The sequence below is a fragment of the Miniopterus natalensis genome, chromosome 6 (genome assembly GCF_054644295.1).
Source record: "Miniopterus natalensis isolate mMinNat1 chromosome 6, mMinNat1.hap1, whole genome shotgun sequence".
In the NCBI taxonomy this organism is placed as follows: domain Eukaryota; kingdom Metazoa; phylum Chordata; class Mammalia; order Chiroptera; family Miniopteridae; genus Miniopterus; species Miniopterus natalensis.
Genome location: NC_142086.1, coordinates 40,891,140 through 40,905,301, shown reverse-complemented (window position 1 = coordinate 40,905,301; position 14,162 = coordinate 40,891,140).

Sequence of the window (14,162 nt, the reverse complement as noted above, 5' to 3'; positions counted from 1 at the left end):
TCTTTTTTTAAAATATGTCTTTATTGATTTCAGAGAGAGGAAAGGGGAGGGAGAGAGAGAGACAGAAACATCAATGATGAGAGAGTCATCGATTGGCTGCCTCCTGTAGGCCCCCCATTGGGGATCCAGCCCGCAGCCTGGACATGTGCCCTGACTGGGAATCGAACTGCTATTTCCTGGGTCATAGGTCGATGTGAAACCTCTGAGCCACACCGGCTAGGCTAGGTCAAATTCTTTTTTCAATCATCCAAACACTTTTCAAAAAGTACATGCTATACAGGCTTATGCACCCAATGCCTCTGAGGTAGTTACAAACAGGAAATCAGAGCTTTGACAAATACAATGTTGAATCTAATGAGAGATGCATGTGCATGGAACAATTTTTCTCCAGTAACATTAAATGTAGGCAGAAGCTGTTTAGTGATAGTTTCTTCAACAACTTTCATCTTCAGCCCAATTATTTGCTAGGTCATTGTTGGATAATTTGTGTTTTTCCTGTCCCGATGTAGTCTTGAAATGTGAGCTGAAAGTTCTATGCTTCTTAAAATAATGGCAACCTTTCCTTTGCTAAGTAAAGTTAAACGTATTTTTGATATTTGACGTGAGTTTTGTGGTAATATTATATATAATGTGCTTTTCCTGTGCCCTATAAAAGTAAGTTGTGGCACAGGTACCCAGTTTTCAAATACTTGCAGAGGGCAGGTTCTTGTTTTTACTGATGGAAAGACAGCACATACAGTAGGATGACTTCTTTTTGAAGCCAATCAACATGGAATACTTAAGGCCAGTAGAAGCTCTATGGTACACAGCTCTCTGAGTTCTGTGAGCTGTGTGGTTACGCAAGGAAGACATTTCAAATATGCTTCCTGCCTTTAAAGAATTTATAATTGCATGAAAAAGACAAGTTCAGCAAAAAATGGAATTATTTAAAATATTGCAAGGGAATAAATAAAAGATACATGCTTATGTGTGTAGTACAGATAGACCCTAATGAAGAACATTGAAAGGCTTATGGAGAATTGAAATGGGAACATGTTAGTGGGCCTTAAGCTGAGAGTTGCTAGATGAATAAGTTTGGTGCAGAGGAGTGCACTGTATTGTGGGTTTCAAATATTCACTGCTATCCCTGGAGATGGATAGTACTTTTCTGGGCTATTGGTGTAGGACTTGGCTATGTCAGTTACTCTGGTCAATGAAATGTGTGTCATTTCTAGGAGGAGACTTTAAGGATCAGTGCATGCTTTGTTTTGGTGTCTTTTCCTTCTGCCACACAATGGGCATTGTTCCAAATAAAGGCTTCCCAGAGGAATAGAACGACAGCCAACCTATAATGGGCTTTGTTTTGTAGGACATTGAGATGTTGGGGTCATTTGTTACTGCAATGGAAACTGGTCTGTCCTGACTGATACAGACAGGTAGAAGCAGGCTTTCAGGCAGAAGGAAAAATGAGACTTAAGCAATTAGAACAGTATTCTTCGAGCAGAGTGAAAAGTCCCGTCTAACTTTAGAGAGAGTGCTTCTGCAAAAATAATGATACAGTTTAACTGCTAGAGTGGCACTAGACGTAGAAAAACTAATTTCAATTTTGAAACTAAGAGTGCAAGTTGCTTAAAGACCAAGGCTGTTATCGTTTTCTTCTTTACATTATCATCCTCTAAATAGGACATCTATCCAAAAATGTGTTGACTTTATAGTCTCAATTAAGTTGACTCACTCAAGTATAGTGAAAATTTAGTTTGTAAATGACCATGAAGGGAAAAAAAAACACCACTAAAAAACCCCCCATGAACTCTAATTGTGACCTAAAGAGAAGAATAGTAACAAGGTGTAGAAAGACATTCATAGGTTACAATGAATATGCTAGAATTCCCATCCAGAAGAAAGTTAAGTATTGTTATACATTTTGACCATGGACTATAAAATGTCTGCCGACTATAAATAAAGTGTTTCTACCTCCGCTAAGTGATTTATTATGTTATTAATTTAAAAAAAATGGCAAATGTAGGTAGATCTATCTGTTTTATAGAATTTCAAGAGTTATCAAGGGTATTAAGTGATAATCCTAATGAAAATATGATGTGTTCTTGATGACATTCTCCACCTGGCCAGTCTGCTGGTCTTCAGCGCCAGGCCTGTGGTCCTCGGCTGTCATCCCTACTTCCTGAGGCTCATGGGCAGGGTCGCGTGGTCCTCCTTCTTCCAGTCTTTTTGGATCTAGAGTACTTTGTGCTTACAGGTGCAGTAAAATTTCTGGGTAATATTTGCACAACCTTAACTGTGCTTCCCTTCCACCTGTCACTGAACTTTGTAAACTCTGAAGCTCTAGATCTGGCCTATATAAGTCCTGAGTGCACACAAATACAATTTCCTTTATGTCCGCAGCTGTATTCCTTATTATGAAGATATTAGACCTGGGGACTCATCATGTTCCAGTTAAATCAGCATCTGCTGCATCTCACACTGTGCCATACTGGCTGTGTCAAAAGTAAATGAATTCGATTCAGAGCTCAATTCAGTAGCCAACAGCTAAGCTGCACTGAACTCCAGGAGGGGCAGGGGGAAATGTCACTCGGAGCTCACTCGCTGCTTGGCCACAGAGCACGAATATCAAACAGCTGAGCAGGTTTCTCCCCCTGTGCGCCAACGTGCTCTTCCTGAGGTTGAGCCCTTCCTGGCATTAGTTTTCCTTTCAGAAGCAAAGGGGAAGCAAATGCACTGAGATCCTCAAAGAAGGGTGCTCTTTTATTAATATTGCATGTTCTGCAGGTACTGGTTTCTATGCATGCGTGTGAGGTGGGGGTGGGGACTGGATAATAGAGTACGACTGTCCTTAAGCACCAAAAAAGAAATGCAAGCAGCTGCTTTTACCCTGCACCTGGAACATCCGCAGCAGGATGACTGCTCAGTGTCCCAGTAAAAAGGTCACATGTCAGAGAGTGGAAACCTCATGCTGATTGGCTGGATCATCGAGTGAGAGGCAGAAATCTTGGCTCGGAATTCTCCCCTTCGACTTGAGATATTGTGGTGGTGTGTGCTTTCTCAGATTTCTGGCGGCCTGCCATTTAATAGCAGCTATTTAGCTTTCTTTGTGCTGACCAGCTCAGAGAATGAAATGAGTATTCATGATATTCAGGGAAATGCATCTGGGAAAGCAAAAAGCTGTCCAGAGGCTGCGGCAGTGCCCATAAGCCACATATCGGGTGTGTACAGGGCAGGGAGGGAGGACACCTAAAGAGCCCCCTCTCCTCCTGTCCTGGATTCACATCCTGTCACTCTTCTGTTTCTGTTGCAGCAAGTAAAATCTTAGGACCACACTGAAAGAATGAGGAACCTTGAGGAGAGAGAGAGGAGGGAAAAACGATTTCAGATCTGTGCATCGCAGACCTTGTGTTTGATCTCTCTAGTTCTACGTAAGATCTTTGGTTATATGTAGAGCCTCATGTAGTGTCTAACATCAAAGGAAAATGAAACAGCATTCTGTAGTGCCCTTGATACTTTGAAAAGAACAACAGAGGTAGAATCAGACAAACCTGGTTACAGTTCCTACTTTACCACTCAGTAGCAACGTGACCTAGAGCAAATTGTCTCGCTTTGATTTTTAAAACGTTCTCTCTACTACTTCAAGAAAGGGTTATTGTCGAGAGTTATTGGCGTGCTGCACAGGTCATACATGTTGCATGGTTCGAGTTCATAAAGGTGGGACCATGTCATATATGGGGAGGACGGGGCATAGAGTATAAACTCTCTTTTATCACTAAAAGAAAAATGCAAGCAGGTGTCCCAGGAACACTGCAGACTAGATATTCTTGTGAAACTTTGTGAAAGTACCTTTCAGGTACTGGGCACATGGAAGGTACTCAAAATTATCAATTTTCTTTTTTTTCCTTTGCTTTTTTTTTCTAATCTCCCACAGCAGTACTTTATTTCCTAAAAGCCACTTTGTTTAATCAACATTTACCTTTCATTCACCCTAAGGAAAATATAAGAAAGTTCACAGTATGATATTTTCAAGCAAACAGGATTGCCTTTTTTTATATTCTAAAAGTTCCTCCTCTAAAGAGAACAATGATAACTTTTAGTTTTATTTCATATATCACTGAACATGATCTTGTCAACCCAACATGGAGCTAAAAACTGCTGGTAAGTACATAAAAGATAGAATTTCATTAAGATTATGACAAGTGAGTGGGCTGGGGAAAAGAGAGATGATGATGATGATAAAAATTAGTAGGTAATTCAGTTTTTCAAAGATTTTTCTCATGTAAGAAGTGGAAACTATGATATTTAATAAGAGTATTTTAGCCCTGGCCAGATTGCTCAGTTGATGAGAGCATTGTTGTGGTCCACCAAGGTTGCAGGTTTGATCCCTGGCCAAGGCACATGAAAGAATCAACCAATGAATGCATAAATAACTGGAACAGCAAATTGATGTTCCTCTCTCTCTAAAATCAATAAATAACAAATTAAAAAAAAATACATTAGAGTATTTTTAAAGTTATCTAGTGAACATTTCATAATATTTCTGCATGGTTGAGAGGCAGTCTGATAAGAAGTGGTTTTCCAAGCGAGGTCCCTACGCCAGCAACATGAGTGTCACCCAGGAGCCTGCAGATTCTGCGCCCCACCCCAGATCAACTGAATCAGGAACTCTGCCTGTCGGGCCAAGGAACCTGTGATTTAACAAGCCCTCCATCTTTTCTGATACAACCTAAAGGTTCAGATTCTGTTTTACAGAAAATATGGGTTTGGCTCGGACTTACTTTGTTTAAGTCATTCCAAGAGTCTCTCTACCCACTAAAAAGTAAGAGCTTTGGGGACTAGATATCCAAGCTATGGTCATGTTAATATTCTGTGATTCTCCATAAGATGCAGATGGTTCATGAGTAGGGAAGATATTACTCTGGGCTCTGAAATGGCTCTTTTATTCTGTTAGCTCCTCTCCTAGAAAATGCCCGGGCTTTGAAAGTCATTACAAGAATCTTTGCCACCTATCATGCCAATCCTCTATATGCCAATCATGTAGACTCAAATCCTTCCCACCAACTACCCCACCAGGTGTCTTCCAAATAAAAACAAGTTCAATTACCAGGGAATTCGGAACTTCCTCTTTGTTTACTGAGGGCATATCCACAAGCTTTCAGATACCAGGAGTACTAGAGAAAAGATAAGACAGGAGTGGTCAGACGCAGTCGTCATTGTGAGTCAAAAGCCTTTTTATTCTCTCCATTGAAGCTCTTCCAGGGATCTCTGGAGAGTTGATAACAATTAATATCTCTGGACTTACTTGGGTTTGAAGAAAGTTTATGTTGCTTAGACTCAGTTGATTTGGTTCCTGGATTTTCTCCTCTCTTTGGGAGAAAAAAATACTTTCTGGGCAGTTTGGGTTGGTGTTACAGGAGGAAGAAGGAGTGATGGGGAAGGCTTGCTCGCTTGTAGCCTATATAAGTTAAGTTTAGAAAAGAAGGAGTGGGAAGAGAAGGAAGGTGGAGCACAGCCTCCAGAAACCTGGATGAGTAAAGGTGGGTGGAACTCAAAGGATAGCACCCAACTTGTGCATGAGGAGAGTCAGGGAAAGGGATTTTAGGTGCTCAAACCCTTGCTCACATCTGAGTTCCCATGTCAGCATATCGCTGGTCACTGAGTGCACTTTAACATGTGCAGAGTGCTTACTCTTTTCCTTTCTCGGTTTTATTTTTCTTTATTTGAAAGGCCTCTGGCTTAACTGCAGAATCACTGTATAGAAGCTTGGTCTGGTGTAAAATGCAGAGCTACATTCTTAAATTTAAAAGGAGTGTGGTTATATGTCTGCCTTGGGTAAGCTCCTCTCATCATCAATGAGGTGGGGGAGGGGGAGGGGGAGGGTGATGATTAAGATGTTAATAATAGCAACACCTATTTTAGGGACCCAACTAGGTACCAGGCCTTGTGCCAACAGCACTGTGAAGTGGATAATATTTACTTCCATCTAAAGATGCAGAAACTGAAGATCAAGGACGTTAAACCACTGGCCAATGTCACACCGAGCCAGGTTTCAAACCCGAGTGTGGCGCTGCAGCTTAAGACGTTGCTGGTACTGCACACTGCCCCACTTGAAGGCCAGGTGCTCCCTGAATTAAAACACTATAGTTTACGCTCACTTTTGTTGTTTTGGCTACAATAGAACGTGGGAATAAAAGGAGGCGTAGCGAGCACATGGGTTTCAGCTGAATGAATTGAACAGAAGTGCAGTAGTGCCATTAAGTAACATTTTTAGAAACTTTATTTCAATGAAAGAGCTCCTTAATTGAGGCAAATTCAAATCAGCGTAGTCATTGTGATACAGTGGTTTAACTATATTAGTCTCTGACATGTAATTATTGTTTTTAGAGCCTTTGCCTATCTTTCGATAAACAGACATTAATCAAAGCTTCAGATCCCACACCAAGGCTATTTATAGCCTCGGGCATCCTGGTTTTTCCCCCTGCAGTTCATCCTTCCCACCGTGGGGCTGGGCTAATCACTCCTGAACATAGAGTTTAACCAACTCAATTTCACAAGGGCTGAGTTTTTATTATGTGCAAGAGACTGGCTCTAATTCTGTGACCTCCTGGTCTGTGCATTTTCTGGAACAGCACATAGTTGCTCTGGCATGAAAAGTAAACTCTGACTGTCGGAACTGCCCCAACGGTCTGATTTCCCACAAGTCCCCAGCGTGTATCCCCCACTCTAGTCAAGCAGGATTTTTCTCTGCATATTTAAGATGAATTGTATAATTCTATCCTCCGTTTGCCTAAAAGTCATCAGCACACTCTAAGGCGGGGGTGAGCTTCTGTTCTCTAAACCTGGATGGATTTTTAGACACAGTTCCTGTCTTACTTCCTTTATGATGATTCCAGATCATTATCTTGTCTCAATTCACATCCTGCTATTTATACCGACTACTATCCCATGTAGTTACTTCATCATTTTAGCCTCAATATTGTTGCCAACTGGGCTGTTGAACTATTTGAACATAGTGTCTACGTCTTACTATAGAGCTTCCTAAACTTTAATATGCAGATGAATGTAGATTCTCATTCAGTAGGTCTGGGGTGAGGCCTGAGATGACATGTTTCTAACAAGCCCCCAGGTGATGTCGGGGCTGCGAGTCTACAGACGGAGCTTTGAGTATCCGGATAGCACTTTGTATGCTTGACACAAGCAAACACAAACTGCTTTGTGAACAGTAGGTGCTCAATAAATGTTTATTGATTAAACACAAGTGAGGGGCTACATCCAACAAACAAATTTTCAGTAGTGAGAACTAGTATTTTTTCTTATTAGGGTAATTTGATGAAAAGCACCAGGAAGTTTGCTTCTTCGAATAAGTTTGGTCCCATTTGACAAAAAATGGCAACGTGACATTGAATTGTAACAGAGTAAATAAATCTTGTGTTTCCTCTCCCCTGCTAAAGATAGCAAGGGACTCTTAAATGCTCACCTTTGGGAAAAGCTTGCAACAAACTTGAAGCAACTGAGCATATTGAAAGCAACCCGGTGAGAACGAATGAATAATGTTTCCTTACTTTCTTCCTTCGGCTGCTTAGCGCACCCTCTGCTGCTGTTCTGCTTGTCGCTTCCTGCCGCTCAGGCTGCCTGCCTGTGCGCTTGGCCCCTGGCACTGTCTTCAGCCCTAAGTATTCATTCTATTAAAAAATTGGACGTGTCCTCTCTCATGGTCCCACTTGCAGTTTCTCTGAAACATTATTTCTAAATATCGTATCAGGAGTACAGTCTTTGATGCAGAAATGAAACATACTGCTTACGTAAGGTGCTAACAGCCAAGGAGCAATATGTTTCTTCTTTTCACCCCTCAAAGCAAAAAGAGAGCTTCAAACCACTCCTACCCCTTCATTATTTCTGTTGTATTCACTTGCTTTACTTTAAGATTAATATTTTCTTTAAATATTTACTGTATTTTTAATAAACATTTTGTTACTATTCTGAATAGAAAAGCCAGAGTAATGTGCCATAAATAAAAGGAAAATGTTAAAAATGATAAATTCAGTGACACCAAAATGTTACTGATTTTTGGCGAGGCACAATTGCCCTCAGCAGACGCTGAATTTAACAAGACTGATTTATTTGTTAAAGTGGGAGATTGACCATTGGAAGTGGGAGATTGACATAAGCTACCAAAAGAGCCTTTCTCCTTGACTTGATCAAAGAGTGGAAAGAGAATACAGTACATACCATATGATTCAATGCTATGTAAGGCCGCGATACTGCGCCACTCCCAGCCACCTCTTTTACACACACCACACTCCAAGAAACCAGCTTCTAGACCACAGGGAAACGGTAATCTGTGGGAAATGTTCAGCTCACAAGAAAAGAAAGAAAAATATTCTTGCCTAAGTTTGAAATTCACCCTTTAAGTCCAGGACATGCTTTAAAACTTTCTCGGGGTCTTTCAGATAACAGGAAACAATCCATGTGTGTTTTCATTTTTCAGCCTTGGAATTACAAGTATCATGATGAAAACTTGAGTATGAAGTAGAATAAACAATGAGTAATATACTCACTAGGAAATTCTGATCCACAGAAAAGCTCATCCAGTAAACTCAGGTTAAGGCAGGCTGATGCCTCGCCTGGCCCAGTAAGGCAATAGGTTCAACTACATCCTGTAATAAGGTGCAAAAAGTACATTAAAAGTACATTAAAATGTACATTAAAAGCATCAGTACTGCTGTGAGATAGAAAGATGACCCACCCATCTCAGTTGCTTTTAGGAATATAATTCTGTTGAAATGGATAAAGCAGAAATAATAGAAAAATCAGTTCTGTAATAAGTTTTGCTTTGAAATCAGTCCTAACTAATATTCTCCCCAGGGAAAGAAAATCAGAGAGCAGGGAATGAACGAAATTCCAGGCTTATTCCCCTTATCTTCCTGAGAAAGATACCTTTATTCCGTTATTATTCAATGGGGAGACGTAGAGGTGGATATAGATGTAGATGTAGATGTAGATATAGATATGACAGAGATAAAGACAGAGATGGATGTCTGTATTTAAGGCACCACTTCTGCCTCTCCACCTCCTGTCTGGATCCGTGGCTTGATTAATGATAAAAATACGAAGGGCTCTGCCTTAGTTTCGGTCTTGACCAACGACTTACGGATGACTTATTTAAGGCGTCAGGCTCGGGTCTTTTTCTCTCTCCCTTCTCTTTCCCCCTTGCGGGCATAGCCAGACAGGTTTTGAAGTACTAATGATGATTAGTTCATTTAAGCCAGCACAGACCAACAATAGGTTTGAAACGTTAATCTCATGAAGGGCTTATTGCTAAACAGCCCGCGGAATAGGAAATGAACCAGGGAAGGAAAGCCGGGAGAAAGGGAGGCTGAGTGGAGACGTGACACAAGCCTTTTCAGCTGCTAGGCCCCTTTGATGAGCGAGTGGGGCAGATGCGCTGCTCTTCTCCTGAGAGGACCCTCTCTGTATACAATAGTGTGCTGATTAATATCACTTCACTCTTCCTCTGAGAGGAGCAAGGCTGGCTCTTAGTCATTCTCTCACTGGGCATTATTGGACCCTCTTCTCTTTCCTGCTGTTCGGGAACCGTCATTCATTCTCTCTGCTCTTTATCTAAAAGCTCAAACTCCAAGAAATACCATCTTCCCTCATTACCGCCCCAAGTGTGTGTCTTACAGTGAGGTCATTTGTATTTTTCTTTTACGCAAAGGATACAGTAGATTAAACCATTGACGCAAAGTATACACATGAGGATATGACTTTAGAGGAGTTGGAAAAACTGGTCAGGCCAAGGCAACCCCCCCACCCCAATATCCTTGCTGTGTTCTAGAGTCAGCGATGGAAATGTTCTGCATCTGTGCTGTCCACCGAGGTACCACCAACCACACGTGCTAGAGAACACTTGAAATGTGGCTAATGTGGTGGAAGAAATGAATTTTAATGTAACTTGATTTTAATTAATTTAAAGGTAAATGGCCATGTGTGACTATTAGTTATCATATTAGGGAATGTGTCTTTAGAGGGTCTAGAGTTGTGCCACTCAAAGTGTGGCCTGAAGGCCAGCAGCATTGACATTACCTGGGAGCATATGAGCAAGGCAGAATCTCAGGCACCACCTAAGACTTTCTGTATCAAATTCTGTATTTAGAATATTACTCTCAGGGGAGTTGTGAGTGCATTAAATTTTGAGAAGGCTAGCTCTGGAACATGTACTGAAATATGAATATATTAAATCTGACAGTTTTCACCAAATGGCACAGTGATTCTAAATTGTCTGGTTATTTGCCTTCTTAAAAAAATACTTTTACTAAAATATGATGGAGTCAATTTTTGTTTCTGGGAAAGACATACATGGTAATTGGGGTCTGATGTCTGAGGATGTAATGGTGGTGGCCCTTTGAAGAAAATGGAAATCTGTTAGGGAAAGTATTAAAGATTTATTAGGCTCCCCAAACCACATCATCAGCCAGCTAACACTTGTACAGACCTTTACCATTTTTACAAAGCACTTTCAGGTTTGTCATGTTAGATGGATATTATTTTCATCCCCACTTGAGGTGTGAAAAAATGGTATTGGCAGGTTTATCACTTGAACATAGTTATTGAACATAGTTATACAACCAGTGAGTGACAGATATGTAGTCCAAGTCCAGACATTCTCCTTCTTGGGTCTTTCTGATCTATAGAAAAATGAAATGAGCTCACATTTCTTTGAGAATTTCATGGTGACAATTTAGGAACATGTTGGATGAGAGAATTTTAAGCCTATGTCTAAGCTATAAAAAGAAAACAAGACTCTAGGCCCTTCCTTCTTTCTCCTCTCAAGATAAAATATAGTCTATGTTATAGCTGCTGTGGACATTGGGTTTCATACCTCATTTACATATAATCAGTTTACAAGTCACTTTTCTCCCTCTTATGAAGACAAAAGATGATATATTGTGATGTTTTAAAACAACATTGAAAGTTATTTCAAAAGCCTATCACCTTTTATTCAACAGGTATTACAAATAGTTTCCAAATGAGAAAAACTCAGAAGGCTATAACTCTACTTTACCAAGTTATGAAAGGTCATGTTGGTGTGCTCAATTTCAGGAAAATCAGAGCTGGGCAAGCTTCTTAAGTCTGAAAGAGGAAATTTATGGGTCCATAAATAGAAGAAGTATCTAGGCAAAAATTAATAAACTTACAGAAGTTGTCATCTAAAGCGATTATATAGGCTAGTATGATGTGTGTTACATGCTATGAATTGGCCCTGACTCCTGGGGACTCTTTGAATGAGTGATGCCCACAATGTCCTGTCCTCAGCAGCCCTGCTCAGCTCCTGTAGACTCATGCTTGTAGTTTCTTTTATGGAGTCAATCTATCTCATATGTGCTCTTCCTCTTTTCCTGCTGCCTTCTATTTTTCCCAGCATTATTGTCTTTTCTGAAGAACTCTCCCTTCTCATAATGGGCCCAAGAAGGACAACTTCAGCTTTGTCATTTTTGCCTCCAGTGATGTTTCAGGCTTAATTTGCTCTAGGACCCACTTGCTCATATGCCTGGCAGTCCAGGGTATCTGTAGAGCTCTCCTCCAACATCATATTTCAAATGAATCAATTTTTTCCTCCCTATCTGCTTTCTTCACTGTTCAATTTAGCATCCTCACGTAGTAACTGGGAATATGAGGGTGTGGAGGATCTTAGCCATGATCTCTAATGACACCTTTGTTGTTGATGATCTTTCCTTATTATTTCCTTGCTGCCCTTCTGAGCCTCAGCCTAGCATGATGGTAATAATTAAACATGTTGACATTGGTAACAAGTCACGATTGGACGATTAAATAAATCTGGCACTGTTTGGATACATGTCTCGAATTCAAATGCTGATGTCACAGGGCAAGAATTCTTTCCTACAAATCATCCTGAATTGCCTCTATTGAATTTAGTATTTCGCTAAATATACATGGATCTGAATTTGTGCTACTTCTTATGGCCTCAGTAAAAGTTCTAATGCATATTAAAGACCTTATTAATTTTATATATGCCAGAGAAATGTATTTATTAAGCTTGAAGAACAGTTTTCAATTTTGATTCCTGCCATCAAAATTCATATTGGCAAACAGAGTCCTCGATATTCTTCCATATCCACCTCAGATTGAGATAGGTAATCATTTTATTATTTATGGTTCTTCCCAAATCTTACCAATCGTCTTCTGTCTCAACCCTTTGAGATACAATCCTTTGATTAACTTATCACTCTGACATTTGTAGGGGTTCCCTCACCCCAGTGCAGAGGAGGTGTTACCCACCAACACAGCAGGATTTCAACGAAGCAGAATGAGACCTTAATTACAGATTTAATGAGGAGCAACCCCGATCTTCGTTGCTTGCTGATTTCCCAGCTGTAGGATGATGTCTGATTATTTCCAATACACCAATGGTTTACTTTCCATCTGCTGCTGTCACCAACACCATTTTTGCTGGGCAGCTCTCTGCTGGCTGTCCTACGCCTCTTTAGCATACTGGCTCTCAGGAAAGGAAAATGTCAAACTCAGGTAGTCTCTGCTTTTGCTAGAGAGAAATATCTTAAGAGGTATATAGCACAAGCATCTATGAATAAATGGAGTCAAAAATTAAATCCATTTCTGATTTTCCAAAAGAACACAATGCATATGTTATGCATTTCTCTTAGGGTGTCAGTGAGGATAACATTTCACTTTTTATTATATCTCTCTGTTTTCATCTGGTTGTAAATTTTGGAAAGAGTGTCCAGGGAATGCCAATTAGCATTCCCTTTCTTTCTCCAAAATATATAATTTTCAACCAACCACTTATTTTTTTAAGGCTTGAAACTGGGTAGAAAGAAGCAATATAATAGTGCAACCTGGCCATTTACTTAACCTCTCCGTGCCTCCGTTTTCTCATCTGTAAAATGGAGGCATTAGTAGTATCTACTGCATGGAGTTGTTAGTAGAAATAAACACTTCCTTTCATAAACAAGTTGACAATAAATTGTGTTTTTCATTTTAAGAGTACAAATATTATTCTCTAATAAGTGTTTATTCAGTTTTAGACAATATAAATTTTATGGCTAAATTTTCTTTGGGCATATTTTGTTTAAAAAATAATTTCCTAAGTGACTAGGAAGAAAATAATAACTCAGCATGCTTAGTTGGCATATAATAGGACCTCGCAACCCTTTAGAAAACCATTTCTAATCAAGGGGCTGGTTAGAGAGCAGAAGCAGAAGTACTATTTCAGGCGATTCATGGAAGATACATTGACCTTTAAGCCAAAAAATGACAATTTTCTGAGACAATCATTTTACATGAGCTATCTTAAATTAGTAAATATCCAAATAGATGAAAGTAATATAAAATCTAATATTGATTAAGGTTATCATTTCAAGACATAAAAGTCTTAAATGGATGCCTTGGAATGCCAATATATTCTGTTGTTCTTTGGCTTAATAAGGTGATAAATATTGAATTGCCATGACTTGTTTTATATTTAATATACTGGGTTTCCCAATGCTACATGTCTGAACTGTTATTATCCTTGATATTCTAAACACTTGGACCCAGAGGCTGAATTCTTTTTCCATTTGTAGCCAAGCCCTGCCAAACACACACACACACACACACACACACGCACACACACAATCTAGCATTGCATATTACACACGTTAGGTGCTAAATATTTATTGAATGTTGGAATGATCTTTTGAATTTATCAATGTGTTTATTACTTTTATGTAATCACCCTCTTCCTTTCCTTATCATTGTTCATTCAGTGAACATTTACTCAGCACCTACCACAAGCCATGCAGATGGTTAAGCCTTTCTCTCTCTCTTTTTTTTTTCCTTAAAGAAAAATTACTAGGCTAGACCTTACTTCCACTTCTGCCATTAGTTTTGACCCTTTTTAAACCTGCTACTCTTTACCTCCCTGGCTTCAGCACCTCTGTCTGGCCTGCAGATGGTGCTGGTAAGAATGAACCTGTTGCTCTTCGATTCCCGTTTCTCTCCTTTCCTCAGGCCCAGCACTGTCCCCTAGTTCCCACTAACCAGGAGGCCTAGAACCAGCTCCGTTGATCATTCTGTCTTCCTGGGTTAGGCTCCCATCTGCAGGGAGGCCTTTCCTAGATCAGTAATGTGACTCTTGAGGGCCCAGGTAGCTTCCACTTCTG